Here is an 18,427-nt window from a genome sequence, read left to right on the forward strand (position 1 = left end):
ATTCCCAACACCAAGGGCCTAGATACCAATTATCATTCCCAACACCAAGGCTTCTAGATACCACTTATCATTCTCAACACCAAGGCTTGTAGATACCACTTATCATTCTCAACACCAAGGCTTGTAGATACCACTTATCATTCCCAACACCAAGGCTTCTAGATACCACTTATCATTCCTAATAACAAGGGCCTAGATACCACTTATCATTCCCAACACCAAGGCTTCTAGATACCACTTATCATTCCCAACACCAAGGCTTCTAGATACCACTTATCATTCCCGACACCAAGGCTTCTAGATACCACTTATCATTCCCGACACCAAGGCTTCTAGATACCACTTATCATTCCCGACACCAAGGCTTCTAGATACCACTTATCATTCCCGACACCAAGGCTTCTAGATACCACTTATCATTCCCGACACCAAGGCTTCTAGATACCACTTGTCATTCCCAACACCAAGGGCCTAGATACCACTTATCATTCCCAACACCAAGGCTTCTAGATACTACGTATCATTCCCAACACCAAGGCTTCTAGATACCACGTATCATTCCCAACACCAAGGGCCTAGATACCCTTATCATTCCCAACACCAAGGGCCTAGATACCACTTATCATTCCCAACACCAATGGCCTAGATACCACTTATCATTCCCAACACCAAGGCTTCTAGATACCACTTATCATTCCCAACACCAAGGCTTCTAGATACCACTTATCATTCCCAACACCAAGGGCCTAGATACCACTTATCATTCCCAACACCAAGGCTTCTAGATACCACTTATCATTCCCAACACCAAGGCTTCTAGATACCACGTATCATTCCCAACACCAAGGGCCTAGATACCACTTATCATTCCCAACACCAAGGCTTCTAGATACCACGTATCATTCCCAACACCAAGGCTTCTAGATACCACTTATCATTCCCAACACCAAGGCTTCTAGATACCACTTATCATTCCCAACACCAATTCTTATAGATACCACTTATCATTCCCAACACCAAGGCTTCTAGATACCACGTATCATTCCCAACACCAAGGGCCTAGATACCATTTATCATTCCCAACACCAAGGCTTCTAGATACCACTTATCATTCCCAACACCAAGGCTTCTAGATACCACTTGTCATTCCCAACACCAAGGCTTCTAGATACCACTTATCATTCCCAACACCAAGGCTTCTAGATACCACTTATCATTCCCAACACCAAGGGCCTAGATACCACTTATCATTCCCAACACCAAGGGCCTAGATACCACTTATCATTCCCAACACCAAGGGCCTAGATACCACTTACCATTCCCAACACCAAGGGCCCAGATACCACTTATCATTCCCAACACCAAGGCTTCTAGATACACTTATCATTCTCAACACCAAGGCTTCTTGATACCACTTATCATTCTCAACACCAAGGCTTCTAGATACCACTTATCATTCCCAACACCAAGGGCCTAGATACCACTTATCATTCCCAACACCAAGGGCCTAGATACCACTTATCATTCCCAACACCAAGGGCCTAGATGCCACTTATCATTCCCAACACCAAGGGCCTAGATGCCACTTATCATTCCCAACACCAAGGGCCTAGATACCAATTATCATTCCCAACACCAAGGCTTCTAGATACCACTTATCATTCTCAACACCAAGGCTTCTAGATACCACTTATCATTCTCAACACCAAGGCTTATTGATACCACTTATCATTCCCAACACCAAGGGCCTAGATACCACTTATCATTCCCAACACCAAGGGCCTAGATACCACTTATCATTCCCAACACCAAGGGCCTAGATACCACTTATCATTCCCAACACCAAGGGCCTAGATACCACTTATCATTCCCAACACCAAGGGCCTAGATACCAATTATCATTCCCAACACCAAGGCTTCTAGATACCACTTATCATTCTCAACACCAAGGCTTCTAGATACCACTTATCATTCTCAACACCAAGGCTTCTAGATACCACTTATCATTCTCAACACCAAGGCTTCTAGATACCACTTATCATTCCCAACACCAAGGGCCTAGATACCACTTATCATTCCCAACACCAAGGCTTCTAGATACCACTTACCATTCCCAACACCAAGGCTTCTAGATACCACTTATCATTCCTAATAACAAGGGCCTAGATACCACTTATCATTCCCAACACCAAGGCTTCTAGATACCACTTATCATTCCCAACACCAAGGCTTCTAGATACCACTTATCATTCTCAACACCAAGGCTTCTAGATACCACTTATCATTCCCAACACCAAGGGCCTAGATACCACTTATCATTCCCAACACCAAGGGCCTAGATACCACTTATCATTCCCGACACCAAGGCTTCTAGATACCACTTATCATTCCCGACACCAAGGCTTCTAGATACCACTTATCATTCCCGACACCAAGGCTTCTAGATACCACTTATCATTCCCAACACCAATTCTTATAGATACCACTTATCATTCCCAACACCAAGGCTTCTAGATACCACGTATCATTCCCAAAACCAAGGGCCTAGATACCATTTATCATTCCCAACACCAATGGCCTAGATACCACTTCTCATTCCCAACACCAAGGCTTCTAGATGCCACTTATCATTCCCAACACCAAGGCTTCTAGATACCACTTATCATTCCCAACACCAAGGGCCTAGATACCACTTATCATTCCCAACACCAAGGCTTCTAGATACCACTTATCATTCCCAACACCAAGGCTTCTAGATACCACATATCATTCCCAACACCAAGGGCCTAGATACCACTTATCATTCCCAACACCAAGGGCCTAGATACCACTTATCATTCCCAACACCAAGGGCCTAGATACCACTTATCATTCCCAACACCAAGGCTTCTAGATACCGCTTATCATTCCCAACACCAAGGCTTCTAGATACCCTTATCATTCTCAACACCAAGGGCCTAGATACCACTTATCATTCCCAACACCAAGGGCCTAGATACCACTTATCATTCCCAACACCAAGGGCCTAGATACCACTTATCATTCCCAACACCAAGGGCCTAGATACCACTTATCATTCCCAACACCAAGGCTTCTAGATACCACTTATCATTCCTAATAACAAGGGCCTAGATACCACTTATCATTCCCAACACCAAGGCTTCTAGATACCACTTATCATTCCTAATAACAAGGGCCTAGATACCACTTATCATTCCCAACACCAAGGGCCTAGATACCACTTATCATTCCCAACACCAAGGGCCTAGATACCACTTATCATTCCCAACACCAAGGGCCTAGATACCACTTATTATTCCCAACACCAAGGGCCTAGATACCACTTATCATTCCCAACACCAAGGCTTCTTGATACCACTTATCATTCCCAACACCAAGGCTTCTAGATACCACTTATCATTCCCAACACCAAGGCTTCTAGATACCACTTATCATTCCCGACACCAAGGGCCTAGATACCACTTCTCATTCCCAACACCAAGGCTTCTTGATACCACTTATCATTCCCGACACCAAGGCTTCTAGATACCACTTATCATTCCCGACACCAAGGCTTCTAGATACCACTTATCATTCCCGACACCAAGGCTTCTAGATACCACTTATCATTCCCAACACCAAGGGCCTAGATACCACTTATCATTCCCAACACCAAGGCTTCTAGATACCACTTATCATTCCCAACACCAAGGCTTCTAGATACCACTTATCATTCTCAACACCAAGGCTTCTAGATACCACTTATCATTCTCAACACCAAGGCTTCGAGATACCACTTATCATTCTCAACACCAAGGGCCTAGATACCACTTATCATTCCCAACACCAAGGGCCTAGATACCACTTATCATTCCCAACACCAAGGCTTCTAGATACCACTTATCATTCCCAACACCAAGGCTTCTAGATACCACTTATCATTCCCAACACCAAGGCTTCTAGATAGCACTTATCATTCCCAACACCAAGGGCCTAGATACCACTTATCATTCCCAACACCAATTCTTATAGATACCACTTATCATTCCCAACACCAAGGGCCTAGATACCACTTATCATTCCCAACACCAAGGGCCTAGATACCACTTATCATTCCCAACACCAAGGGCCTAGATACCACTTATCATTCCCAACACCAATGGCCTAGATACCACTTATCATTCCCAACACCAAGGGCCTAGATACCACTTATCATTCCCAACACCAAGGGCCTAGATACCACTTATCATTCCCAACACCAAGGCTTCTAGATACCACTTATCATTCCCAACACCAAGGCTTCTAGATACCACTTATCATTCCCGACACCAAGGCTTCTAGATACCACTTATCATTCCCGACACCAAGGCTTCTAGATACCACTTATCATTCCCGACACCAAGGCTTCTAGATACCACTTATCATTCCCGACACCAAGGCTTCTAGATACCACTTATCATTCCCGACACCAAGGCTTCTAGATACCACTTGTCATTCCCAACACCAAGGGCCTAGATACCACTTATCATTCCCAACACCAAGGCTTCTAGATACTACGTATCATTCCCAACACCAAGGCTTCTAGATACCACGTATCATTCCCAACACCAAGGGCCTAGATACCCTTATCATTCCCAACACCAAGGGCCTAGATACCACTTATCATTCCCAACACCAATGGCCTAGATACCACTTATCATTCCCAACACCAAGGCTTCTAGATACCACTTATCATTCCCAACACCAAGGCTTCTAGATACCACTTATCATTCCCAACACCAAGGGCCTAGATACCACTTATCATTCCCAACACCAAGGCTTCTAGATACCACTTATCATTCCCAACACCAAGGCTTCTAGATACCACGTATCATTCCCAACACCAAGGGCCTAGATACCACTTATCATTCCCAACACCAAGGCTTCTAGATACCACGTATCATTCCCAACACCAAGGCTTCTAGATACCACTTATCATTCCCAACACCAAGGCTTCTAGATACCACTTATCATTCCCAACACCAATTCTTATAGATACCACTTATCATTCCCAACACCAAGGCTTCTAGATACCACGTATCATTCCCAACACCAAGGGCCTAGATACCATTTATCATTCCCAACACCAAGGCTTCTAGATACCACTTATCATTCCCAACACCAAGGCTTCTAGATACCACTTGTCATTCCCAACACCAAGGCTTCTAGATACCACTTATCATTCCCAACACCAAGGCTTCTAGATACCACTTATCATTCCCAACACCAAGGGCCTAGATACCACTTATCATTCCCAACACCAAGGGCCTAGATACCACTTATCATTCCCAACACCAAGGGCCTAGATACCACTTACCATTCCCAACACCAAGGGCCCAGATACCACTTATCATTCCCAACACCAAGGCTTCTAGATACACTTATCATTCTCAACACCAAGGCTTCTTGATACCACTTATCATTCTCAACACCAAGGCTTCTAGATACCACTTATCATTCCCAACACCAAGGGCCTAGATACCACTTATCATTCCCAACACCAAGGGCCTAGATACCACTTATCATTCCCAACACCAAGGGCCTAGATGCCACTTATCATTCCCAACACCAAGGGCCTAGATGCCACTTATCATTCCCAACACCAAGGGCCTAGATACCAATTATCATTCCCAACACCAAGGCTTCTAGATACCACTTATCATTCTCAACACCAAGGCTTCTAGATACCACTTATCATTCTCAACACCAAGGCTTATTGATACCACTTATCATTCCCAACACCAAGGGCCTAGATACCACTTATCATTCCCAACACCAAGGGCCTAGATACCACTTATCATTCCCAACACCAAGGGCCTAGATACCACTTATCATTCCCAACACCAAGGGCCTAGATACCACTTATCATTCCCAACACCAAGGGCCTAGATACCAATTATCATTCCCAACACCAAGGCTTCTAGATACCACTTATCATTCTCAACACCAAGGCTTCTAGATACCACTTATCATTCTCAACACCAAGGCTTCTAGATACCACTTATCATTCTCAACACCAAGGCTTCTAGATACCACTTATCATTCCCAACACCAAGGGCCTAGATACCACTTATCATTCCCAACACCAAGGCTTCTAGATACCACTTACCATTCCCAACACCAAGGCTTCTAGATACCACTTATCATTCCTAATAACAAGGGCCTAGATACCACTTATCATTCCCAACACCAAGGCTTCTAGATACCACTTATCATTCCCAACACCAAGGCTTCTAGATACCACTTATCATTCTCAACACCAAGGCTTCTAGATACCACTTATCATTCCCAACACCAAGGGCCTAGATACCACTTATCATTCCCAACACCAAGGGCCTAGATACCACTTATCATTCCCGACACCAAGGCTTCTAGATACCACTTATCATTCCCGACACCAAGGCTTCTAGATACCACTTATCATTCCCGACACCAAGGCTTCTAGATACCACTTATCATTCCCAACACCAATTCTTATAGATACCACTTATCATTCCCAACACCAAGGCTTCTAGATACCACGTATCATTCCCAAAACCAAGGGCCTAGATACCATTTATCATTCCCAACACCAATGGCCTAGATACCACTTCTCATTCCCAACACCAAGGCTTCTAGATGCCACTTATCATTCCCAACACCAAGGCTTCTAGATACCACTTATCATTCCCAACACCAAGGGCCTAGATACCACTTATCATTCCCAACACCAAGGCTTCTAGATACCACTTATCATTCCCAACACCAAGGCTTCTAGATACCACATATCATTCCCAACACCAAGGGCCTAGATACCACTTATCATTCCCAACACCAAGGGCCTAGATACCACTTATCATTCCCAACACCAAGGGCCTAGATACCACTTATCATTCCCAACACCAAGGCTTCTAGATACCGCTTATCATTCCCAACACCAAGGCTTCTAGATACCCTTATCATTCTCAACACCAAGGGCCTAGATACCACTTATCATTCCCAACACCAAGGGCCTAGATACCACTTATCATTCCCAACACCAAGGGCCTAGATACCACTTATCATTCCCAACACCAAGGGCCTAGATACCACTTATCATTCCCAACACCAAGGCTTCTAGATACCACTTATCATTCCCAACACTAAGGCTTCTAGATACCACTTATCATTCCTAATAACAAGGGCCTAGATACCACTTATCATTCCCAACACCAAGGCTTCTAGATACCACTTATCATTCCTAATAACAAGGGCCTAGATACCACTTATCATTCCCAACACCAAGGGCCTAGATACCACTTATCATTCCCAACACCAAGGGCCTAGATACCACTTATCATTCCCAACACCAAGGGCCTAGATACCACTTATTATTCCCAACACCAAGGGCCTAGATACCACTTATCATTCCCAACACCAAGGCTTCTTGATACCACTTATCATTCCCAACACCAAGGCTTCTAGATACCACTTATCATTCCCAACACCAAGGCTTCTAGATACCACTTATCATTCCCGACACCAAGGGCCTAGATACCACTTCTCATTCCCAACACCAAGGCTTCTTGATACCACTTATCATTCCCGACACCAAGGCTTCTAGATACCACTTATCATTCCCGACACCAAGGCTTCTAGATACCACTTATCATTCCCGACACCAAGGCTTCTAGATACCACTTATCATTCCCAACACCAAGGGCCTAGATACCACTTATCATTCCCAACACCAAGGCTTCTAGATACCACTTATCATTCCCAACACCAAGGCTTCTAGATACCACTTATCATTCTCAACACCAAGGCTTCTAGATACCACTTATCATTCTCAACACCAAGGCTTCGAGATACCACTTATCATTCTCAACACCAAGGGCCTAGATACCACTTATCATTCCCAACACCAAGGGCCTAGATACCACTTATCATTCCCAACACCAAGGCTTCTAGATACCACTTATCATTCCCAACACCAAGGCTTCTAGATACCACTTATCATTCCCAACACCAAGGCTTCTAGATAGCACTTATCATTCCCAACACCAAGGGCCTAGATACCACTTATCATTCCCAACACCAATTCTTATAGATACCACTTATCATTCCCAACACCAAGGGCCTAGATACCACTTATCATTCCCAACACCAAGGGCCTAGATACCACTTATCATTCCCAACACCAAGGGCCTAGATACCACTTATCATTCCCAACACCAATGGCCTAGATACCACTTATCATTCCCAACACCAAGGGCCTAGATACCACTTATCATTCCCAACACCAAGGGCCTAGATACCACTTATCATTCCCAACACCAAGGCTTCTTGACACCACTTATCATTCCCAACACTAAGGCTTCTAGATACCACATATCATTCCCAACACCAAGGCTTCTAGATACCACTTATCATTCCCAACACCAAGGCTTCTAGATACCACTTATCATTCCCAACACCAAGGCTTCTAGATAGCACTTATCATTCCCAACACAAAGGCTTCTAGATACCACTTATCATTCCCAACACCAAGGGCCTAGATACCACTTATCATTCCCAACACCAAGGCTTCTAGATACCGCTTATCATTCCCAACACCAAGGCTTCTAGATACCCTTATCATTCTCAACACCAAGGGCCTAGATACCACTTATCATTCCCAACACCAAGGGCCTAGATACCACTTATCATTCCCAACACCAAGGCTTCTAGATACCGCTTATCATTCCCAACACCAAGGCTTCTAGATACCCTTATCATTCTCAACACCAAGGGCCTAGATACCACTTATCATTCCCAACACCAAGGGCCTAGATACCACTTATCATTCCCAACACCAAGGGCCTAGATACCACTTATCATTCCCAACACCAAGGGCCTAGATACCACTTATCATTCCCAACACCAAGGGCCTAGATACCAATTATCATTCCCAACACCAAGGCTTCTAGATACCACTTATCATTCTCAACACCAAGGCTTGTAGATACCACTTATCATTCTCAACACCAAGGCTTGTAGATACCACTTATCATTCCCAACACCAAGGCTTCTAGATACCACTTATCATTCCTAATAACAAGGGCCTAGATACCACTTATCATTCCCAACACCAAGGCTTCTAGATACCACTTATCATTCCCAACACCAAGGCTTCTAGATACCACTTATCATTCCCGACACCAAGGCTTCTAGATACCACTTATCATTCCCGACACCAAGGCTTCTAGATACCACTTATCATTCCCAACACCAAGGGCCTAGATACCACTTATCATTCCCAACACCAAGGCTTCTAGATACCACTTATCATTCCCAACACCAAGGCTTCTAGATACCACTTATCATTCTCAACACCAAGGCTTCTAGATACCACTTATCATTCTCAACACCAAGGCTTCGAGATACCACTTATCATTCTCAACACCAAGGGCCTAGATACCACTTATCATTCCCAACACCAAGGGCCTAGATACCACTTATCATTCCCAACACCAAGGCTTCTAGATACCACTTATCATTCCCAACACCAAGGCTTCTAGATACCACTTATCATTCCCAACACCAAGGCTTCTAGATAGCACTTATCATTCCCAACACCAAGGGCCTAGATACCACTTATCATTCCCAACACCAATTCTTATAGATACCACTTATCATTCCCAACACCAAGGGCCTAGATACCACTTATCATTCCCAACACCAAGGGCCTAGATACCACTTATCATTCCCAACACCAAGGGCCTAGATACCACTTATCATTCCCAACACCAATGGCCTAGATACCACTTATCATTCCCAACACCAAGGGCCTAGATACCACTTATCATTCCCAACACCAAGGGCCTAGATACCACTTATCATTCCCAACACCAAGGCTTCTTGACACCACTTATCATTCCCAACACTAAGGCTTCTAGATACCACATATCATTCCCAACACCAAGGCTTCTAGATACCACTTATCATTCCCAACACCAAGGCTTCTAGATACCACTTATCATTCCCAACACCAAGGCTTCTAGATAGCACTTATCATTCCCAACACAAAGGCTTCTAGATACCACTTATCATTCCCAACACCAAGGGCCTAGATACCACTTATCATTCCCAACACCAAGGCTTCTAGATACCGCTTATCATTCCCAACACCAAGGCTTCTAGATACCCTTATCATTCTCAACACCAAGGGCCTAGATACCACTTATCATTCCCAACACCAAGGGCCTAGATACCACTTATCATTCCCAACACCAAGGCTTCTAGATACCGCTTATCATTCCCAACACCAAGGCTTCTAGATACCCTTATCATTCTCAACACCAAGGGCCTAGATACCACTTATCATTCCCAACACCAAGGGCCTAGATACCACTTATCATTCCCAACACCAAGGGCCTAGATACCACTTATCATTCCCAACACCAAGGGCCTAGATACCACTTATCATTCCCAACACCAAGGGCCTAGATACCAATTATCATTCCCAACACCAAGGCTTCTAGATACCACTTATCATTCTCAACACCAAGGCTTGTAGATACCACTTATCATTCTCAACACCAAGGCTTGTAGATACCACTTATCATTCCCAACACCAAGGCTTCTAGATACCACTTATCATTCCTAATAACAAGGGCCTAGATACCACTTATCATTCCCAACACCAAGGCTTCTAGATACCACTTATCATTCCCAACACCAAGGCTTCTAGATACCACTTATCATTCCCGACACCAAGGCTTCTAGATACCACTTATCATTCCCGACACCAAGGCTTCTAGATACCACTTATCATTCCCGACACCAAGGCTTCTAGATACCACTTATCATTCCCGACACCAAGGCTTCTAGATACCACTTATCATTCCCGACACCAAGGCTTCTAGATACCACTTGTCATTCCCAACACCAAGGGCCTAGATACCACTTATCATTCCCAACACCAAGGCTTCTAGATACTACGTATCATTCCCAACACCAAGGCTTCTAGATACCACGTATCATTCCCAACACCAAGGGCCTAGATACCCTTATCATTCCCAACACCAAGGGCCTAGATACCACTTATCATTCCCAACACCAATGGCCTAGATACCACTTATCATTCCCAACACCAAGGCTTCTAGATACCACTTATCATTCCCAACACCAAGGCTTCTAGATACCACTTATCATTCCCAACACCAAGGGCCTAGATACCACTTATCATTCCCAACACCAAGGCTTCTAGATACCACTTATCATTCCCAACACCAAGGCTTCTAGATACCACGTATCATTCCCAACACCAAGGGCCTAGATACCACTTATCATTCCCAACACCAAGGCTTCTAGATACCACGTATCATTCCCAACACCAAGGCTTCTAGATACCACTTATCATTCCCAACACCAAGGCTTCTAGATACCACTTATCATTCCCAACACCAATTCTTATAGATACCACTTATCATTCCCAACACCAAGGCTTCTAGATACCACGTATCATTCCCAACACCAAGGGCCTAGATACCATTTATCATTCCCAACACCAAGGCTTCTAGATACCACTTATCATTCCCAACACCAAGGCTTCTAGATACCACTTGTCATTCCCAACACCAAGGCTTCTAGATACCACTTATCATTCCCAACACCAAGGCTTCTAGATACCACTTATCATTCCCAACACCAAGGGCCTAGATACCACTTATCATTCCCAACACCAAGGGCCTAGATACCACTTATCATTCCCAACACCAAGGGCCTAGATACCACTTACCATTCCCAACACCAAGGGCCCAGATACCACTTATCATTCCCAACACCAAGGCTTCTAGATACACTTATCATTCTCAACACCAAGGCTTCTTGATACCACTTATCATTCTCAACACCAAGGCTTCTAGATACCACTTATCATTCCCAACACCAAGGGCCTAGATACCACTTATCATTCCCAACACCAAGGGCCTAGATACCACTTATCATTCCCAACACCAAGGGCCTAGATGCCACTTATCATTCCCAACACCAAGGGCCTAGATGCCACTTATCATTCCCAACACCAAGGGCCTAGATACCAATTATCATTCCCAACACCAAGGCTTCTAGATACCACTTATCATTCCCAACACCAAGGCTTCTAGATACCACTTATCATTCCCAACACCAAGGCTTCTAGATACCACGTATCATTCCCAACACCAAGGGCCTAGATACCACTTATCATTCCCAACACCAAGGGTCTAGATACCACTTATCATTCCCGACACCAAGGCTTCTAGATACCACTTATCATTCCCGACACCAAGGCTTCTAGATACCACTTATCATTCCCAACACCAAGGGCCTAGATACCACTTATCATTCCCAACACCAAGGCTTCTAGATACCACTTATCATTCCCAACACCAAGGCTTCTAGATACCACTTATCATTCCCAACACCAAGGCTTCTAGATACCACTTATCATTCCCAACACCAAGGGCCTAGATACCACTTATCATTCCCAACACCAAGGGCCTAGATACCACTTATCATTCCCAACACCAAGGGCCTAGATACCACTTATCATTCCCAACACCAAGGGCCTAGATACCACTTATCATTCCCAACACCAAGGCCTCTAGATACCACTTATCATTCTCAACACCAAGGCTTCTAGATACCACTTATCATTCTCAACACCAAGGCTTCGAGATACCACTTATCATTCTCAACACCAAGGGCCTAGATACCACTTATCATTCCCAACACCAAGGGCCTAGATACCACTTATCATTCCCAACACCAAGGGCCTAGATACCACTTATCATTCCCAACACCAAGGCTTCTAGATACCACTTATCATTCCCAACACCAAGGCTTCTAGATACCACTTATCATTCCCAACACCAAGGCTTCTAGATACCACTTATCATTCCCAACACCAAGGGCCTAGATACCACTTATCATTCCCAACACCAAGGGCCTAGATACCACTTATCATTCCCAACACCAAGGGCCTAGATACCACTTATCATTCCCAACACCAAGGGCCTAGATACCACTTATCATTCCCAACACCAAGGCCTCTAGATACCACTTATCATTCTCAACACCAAGGCTTCTAGATACCACTTATCATTCTCAACACCAAGGCTTCGAGATACCACTTATCATTCTCAACACCAAGGGCCTAGATACCACTTATCATTCCCAACACCAAGGGCCTAGATACCACTTATCATTCCCAACACCAAGGGCCTAGATACCACTTATCATTCCTAACACCAAGGCTTCTAGATACCACTTATCATTCCCGACACCAAGGCTTCTAGATACCACTTATCATTCCCGACACCAAGGCTTCTAGATACCACTTATCATTCCCGACACCAAGGGCCTAGATACCCTTATCATTCCCAACACCAAGGGCCTAGATACCACTTATCATTCCCAACACCAAGGGCCTAGATACCACTTATCATTCCCAACACCAAGGGCCTAGATACCACTTATCATTCCCAACACCAAGGGCCTAGATACCACTTATTATTCCCAACACCAAGGGCCTAGATACCACTTATTATTCCCAACACCAAGGGCCTAGATACCACTTATCATTCCCAACACCAAGGCTTCTTGATACCACTTATCATTCCCAACACCAAGGCTTCTAGATACCACTTATCATTCCCAACACCAAGGCTTCTAGATACCACTTATCATTCCCGACACCAAGGGCCTAGATACCACTTCTCATTCCCAACACCAAGGCTTCTAGATACCACTTATCATTCCCAACACCAAGGCTTCTAGATACCACTTATCATTCCCAACACCAAGGCTTCTAGATACCACTTATCATTCCCAACACCAAGGCTTCTAGATACCACGTATCATTCCCAACACCAAGGGCCTAGATACCACTTATCATTCCCAACACCAAGGGTCTAGATACCACTTATCATTCCCGACACCAAGGCTTCTAGATACCACTTATCATTCCCGACACCAAGGCTTCTAGATACCACTTATCATTCCCGACACCAAGGCTTCTAGATACCACTTATCATTCCCAACACCAAGGGCCTAGATACCACTTATCATTCCCAACACCAAGGCTTCTAGATACCACTTATCATTCCCAACACCAAGGCTTCTAGATACCACTTATCATTCCCAACACCAAGGCTTCTAGATACAACTTATCATTCCCAACACCAAGGCTTCTAGATACCCTTATCATTCCCAACACCAAGGGCCTAGATACCACTTATCATTCCCAACACCAAGGCTTCTAGTTTCCACATATCATTCCCAACACCAAGGGCCTAGATACCACTTATCATTCCCAACACCAAGGGCCTAGATACCACTTATCATTCCCAACACCAAGGGCCTAGATACCACTTATCATTCCCAACACCAAGGGCCTAGATACCACTTATCATTCCCAACACCAAGGGCCTAGATACCACTTATTATTCCCAACACCAAGGGCCTAGATACCACTTATCATTCCCAACACCAAGGCTTCTTGATACCACTTATCATTCCCAACACCAAGGCTTCTAGATACCACTTATCATTCCCAACACCAAGGCTTCTAGATACCACTTATCATTCCCGACACCAAGGGCCTAGATACCACTTCTCATTCCCAACACCAAGGCTTCTAGATACCACTTATCATTCCCAACACCAAGGCTTCTAGATACCACTTATCATTCCCAACACCAAGGCTTCTAGATACCACTTATCATTCCCAACACCAAGGCTTCTAGATACCACGTATCATTCCCAACACCAAGGGCCTAGATACCACTTATCATTCCCAACACCAAGGGTCTAGATACCACTTATCATTCCCGACACCAAGGCTTCTAGATACCACTTATCATTCCCGACACCAAGGCTTCTAGATACCACTTATCATTCCCGACACCAAGGCTTCTAGATACCACTTATCATTCCCGACACCAAGGCTTCTAGATACCACTTATCATTCCCAACACCAAGGGCCTAGATACCACTTATCATTCCCAACACCAAGGCTTCTAGATACCACTTATCATTCCCAACACCAAGGCTTCTAGATACCACTTATCATTCCCAACACCAAGGCTTCTAGATACCACTTATCATTCCCAACACCAAGGGCCTAGATACCACTTATCATTCCCAACACCAAGGGCCTAGATACCACTTATCATTCCCAACACCAAGGGCCTAGATACCACTTATCATTCCCAACACCAAGGGCCTAGATACCACTTATCATTCCCAACACCAAGGCCTCTAGATACCACTTATCATTCTCAACACCAAGGCTTCTAGATACCACTTATCATTCTCAACACCAAGGCTTCGAGATACCACTTATCATTCTCAACACCAAGGGCCTAGATACCACTTATCATTCCCAACACCAAGGGCCTAGATACCACTTATCATTCCCAACACCAAGGCTTCTAGATACCACTTATCATTCCCAACACCAAGGCTTCTAGATACCACGTATCATTCCCAACACCAAGGCTTCTAGATACCACTTATCATTCCCAACACCAAGGGCCTAGATACCACTTATCATTCCCAACACCAAGGGCCTAGATACCACTTATCATTCCCAACACCAATGGCCTAGATACCACTTATCATTCCCAACACCAAGGGCCTAGATACCACTTATCATTCCCAACACCAAGGGCCTAGATACCACTTATCATTCCCAACACCAAGGCTTCTTGACACCACTTATTCCCAACACTAAGGCTTCTAGATACCACATATCATTCCCAACACCAAGGCTTCTAGATACCACTTATCATTCCCAACACCAAGGCTTCTAGATACCACTTATCATTCCCAACACCAAGGCTTCTAGATAGCACTTATCATTCCCAACACAAAGGCTTCTAGATACCACTTATCATTCCCAACACCAAGGGCCTAGATACCACTTATCATTCCCAACACCAAGGCTTCTAGATACCGCTTATCATTCCCAACACCAAGGCTTCTAGATACCCTTATCATTCTCAACACCAAGGGCCTAGATACCACTTATCATTCCCAACACCAAGGCTTCTAGTTTCCACATATCATTCCCAACACCAAGGGCCTAGATACCACTTATCATACCCAACACCAAGGGCCTAGATACCACTTATCATTCCCAACACCAAGGGCCTTGATACCACTCATCATTCCCAACACCAAGGCTTCTTGATGCCACTTATCATTCCCAACACCAAGGCTTCTAGATACCACTTATCATTCCCAACACCAAGGCTTCTAGATACCACTTATCATTCCCAACACCAAGGCTTCTAGATACCACTTATCATTCCCAACACCAAGGGTCTAGATACCACTTATCATTCCCAACACCAAGGCTTCTAGATACCACTTATCATTCCCAACACCAAGGCTTCTAGATACCACTTATCATTCCCAACACCAAGGGCCTAGATACCACTTATCATTCCCAACACCAAGGGCCTAGATACCACTTATCATTCCCAACACCAAGGGCCTAGATACCACTTATCATTCCCAACACCAAGGGCCTAGATACCACTTATCATTCTCAACACCAAGGCTTCGAGATACCACTTATCATTCTCAACACCAAGGGCCTAGATACCACTTATCATTCCCAACACCAAGGGCCTAGATACCACTTATCATTCCCAACACCAAGGGCCTAGATACCACTTATCATTCCCAACACCAAGGGCCTAGATACCACTTATCATTCCCAACACCAAGGGCCTAGATACCACTTATCATTCCCAACACCAAGGGCCCAGATACCACTTATCATTCCCAACACCAAGGCTTCTAGATACCACTTATCATTCCCAACACCAAGGGCCTAGATACCACTTATCATTCCCAACACCAAGGCTTCTAGATACCACTTATCATTCCCAACACCAAGGCTTCTAGATACCACATATCATTCCCAACACCAAGGCTTCTAGATACCACTTATCATTCCCGACACCAAGGGCCTAGATACCACTTATCATTCCCGACACCAAGGGCCTAGATACCACTTCTCATTCCCAACACCAAGGCTTCTAGATGCCACTTATCATTCCCAACACCAAGGCTTCTAGATACCACTTATCATTCCCAACACCAAGGGCCTAGATACCACTTATCATTCCCAACACCAAGGCTTCTAGATACCACTTATCATTCCCAACACCAAGGCTTCTAAATACCACGTATCATTCCCAACACCAAGGGCCTAGATACCACTTATCATTCCCAACACCAAGTGCCTAGATACCACTTATCATTCCCAACACCAAGGGCCTAGATACCACTTATCATTCCCAACACCAATGGCCTAGATACCACTTATCATTCCCAACACCAAGGGCCTAGATACCACTTATCATTCCCAACACCAAGGGCCTAGATACCACTTATCATTCCCAACACCAAGGCTTCTTGACACCACTTATTCCCAACACTAAGGCTTCTAGATACCACATATCATTCCCAACACCAAGGCTTCTAGATACCACTTATCATTCCCAACACCAAGGCTTCTAGATACCACTTATCATTCCCAACACCAAGGCTTCTAGATACCACTTATCATTCCCAACACCAAGGGCCTAGATACCACTTATCATTCCCAACACCAAGGCTTCTATATACCGCTTATCATTCCCAACACCAAGGCTTCTAGATACCCTTATCATTCTCAACACCAAGGGCCTAGATACCACTTATCATTCCCAACACCAAGGCTTCTAGTTTCCACATATCATTCCCAACACCAAGGGCCTAGATACCACTTATCATACCCAACACCAAGGGCCTAGATACCACTTATCATTCCCAACACCAAGGGCCTTGATACCACTCATCATTCCCAACACCAAGGCTTCTTGATGCCACTTATCATTCCCAACACCAAGGCTTCTAGATACCACTTATCATTCCCAACACCAAGGCTTCTAGATACCACTTATCATTCCCAACACCAAGCCTTCTAGATAGCACTTATCATTCCCAACACCAAGGCTTCTAGATAAACCCTTACCGTTCCTATCACCAAGGCTTCTAGATAAACCCTTTCTGTTCCTATCACCAAGGCTTCTAGATAAACCCTTACCGTTCCTAACACCAAGGCTTCTAGATAAACCCTTATTACCTCACCCAGAAGGCCAGGAGTAAGACTTTCCTTTTCCCTTTTGATGTGAAGGACTTTTACCCCCTCTCGCTCTTCCTTTCTAGTCGTACTGCAGTGATCCTGACCTGGTACTGTCTCTCTTCCTTTCTAGTCGTACTGCAATGATCCTGACCTGGTGCTGTCTCTCTCTCTCTTCCTTTCCAGTCGTACTGCAGTGATCCTGACCTGGTGCTGTCTCTCTCTCTTCCTTTACAGTCGTACTGCAGTGATCCTGACCTGGTACTG

The 18,427-nt window shown here is 44.6% G+C and overlaps 1 protein-coding gene across 5 annotated transcripts in view; it reads left to right on the plus strand.

Moving 5' to 3' along the window:
• The window catches only part of LOC106563898 (exocyst complex component 6), a 272,390-nt gene that overhangs the window by 202,298 nt on the left and 51,665 nt on the right, over positions 1-18,427 (plus strand). The gene's annotated exons all lie outside the window — the stretch shown is intronic.

The sequence above is a fragment of the Salmo salar genome, chromosome 01 (assembly GCF_965601325.2).
Source record: "Salmo salar chromosome 01, fSalSal1, whole genome shotgun sequence".
NCBI classification, from domain to species: domain Eukaryota; kingdom Metazoa; phylum Chordata; class Actinopteri; order Salmoniformes; family Salmonidae; genus Salmo; species Salmo salar.